Source organism: Balearica regulorum, chromosome 26 (genome assembly GCF_011004875.1).
Source record: "Balearica regulorum gibbericeps isolate bBalReg1 chromosome 26, bBalReg1.pri, whole genome shotgun sequence".
Taxonomy (NCBI): Eukaryota; Metazoa; Chordata; class Aves; order Gruiformes; family Gruidae; genus Balearica; species Balearica regulorum.
The window spans coordinates 2,425,443-2,426,904 of NC_046209.1; positions in this window are offsets into that span (position 1 = coordinate 2,425,443).

Consider the following 1,462-nt stretch of genomic DNA (forward strand, 5'->3'; position numbering starts at 1 on the left):
GTTATTGTTTAAAGCAGCAATGAAATTCCTTCACACCCATGTAAATCTGGTTTTAACTGCAGATCCAGGGATGAGGCTGGGGACAAAACTCAGATGGGAAAGCCTGAGATGCTTGTGCTGGTAATGAAATTATAAATCCACATCCCGGAGCAAACGAGCAGTAGGAGGCAGCCAGAAATCTCCATCAGCAGAAGCGCTGGGCTGCAGCAAGGGATGGAAGTCGCAAGTGGAACCGCTAAGGCACACGAGCCAGGAGAGCTGTTGGCATTTCTCCTGGCAACATCCTGCACAAATGGAGCCAATTCAGGCAAGAACATCTAATAGGGGAGCCCATGGCATTAAATCAGCCTGGGATGCAGCGCTGTGCCCGGCTCCTTAGCCCTGATTTCTTCCCTCAGTTTCCCCATCTGTAAAATGGAGGACATGGTGCCAAACCCTGCTTGAAAACCGCTGTCAGATGCAGAAAATGTAACTGAATTGCTCGGGTGATGCTTGTCGGCTGTCACGCAACAGATCAAGGGCACAGGACACTCTGCTTCAGCGGCCCGTGGCCCCCGAGCCCCGTGACCAGCGAGGCTAACGCCAGCCTGGACCGAGCAGCGATGAACAGACAAGAGCACCAATTCTGCCCTAACGAATGAATTGGCCTCTCTCATCCTCAAAGCCTAATTAACCAAATCATCTGCGTTTGTGGGAGGCCTTAGTGGAAGCGGAGGGGGGCAAGAAGAGAGCTCCAAAGAGGAATGGCTAACGGTGAGCAGCGTCTCCCTGGGGGATGTGGGTGCTGGTGGGGTGCACCGTGTCATTGCCCTGGGAGCTTGGCATCTTCCTGGCCCTGCTGCGGCTGCCCGTGAGCTCGGCACTGCTGCGAGGGACAACGGAGCCCGCTGTGGGGGCACGAGCGCGTGGTTGGGGGCTGTGCTCGTTCCTGGTGTTGGGGTGCTGGTTGTGCCCCGCTTGTCCCGGTTTCCCTGGTGGATAGGGGGGGAAATGGCTGTGCTGGCCCATAATCACCTCCATGGGGGAAACCTCCCGTGCGGAGAGGGGAGCTCCCAGCGAGGGGGGCACCCGGACCCTGTCGCAGGGCGGCACGGGGTGAGGGGGGTGCAAGCAGGCAGGCCCGGGGCTGGGGGAGCCCCGGCAGGGCGCTGTGCGGGTACCCGGGCACGCTGGCAGGGGGTCGGGAGCCCGAGGCAGGGTACCCGGGGCTGGGGGAACCCAGGCTGTCCGGCCGGTGGGGACGGGGGGACGGACACCCCTCCCCGCTTTGCAGTGCCCAAAGGGGAGGGGACCCCCGTGCCCTTCCCCGCATTTCGCCGCGGGCTCTGCCCATTCCCCCGCCCCAGCGCAGCCCGGGGCCGCGCATCGCCCCTCTCCCCGTCCCTCCCCCGCGCTCCCGGGGCGGCGCGGCCCGGCGGGGGGTTCGGGAGGCGGCTCCCACCCCCGTTCCGCCGGCGCACGG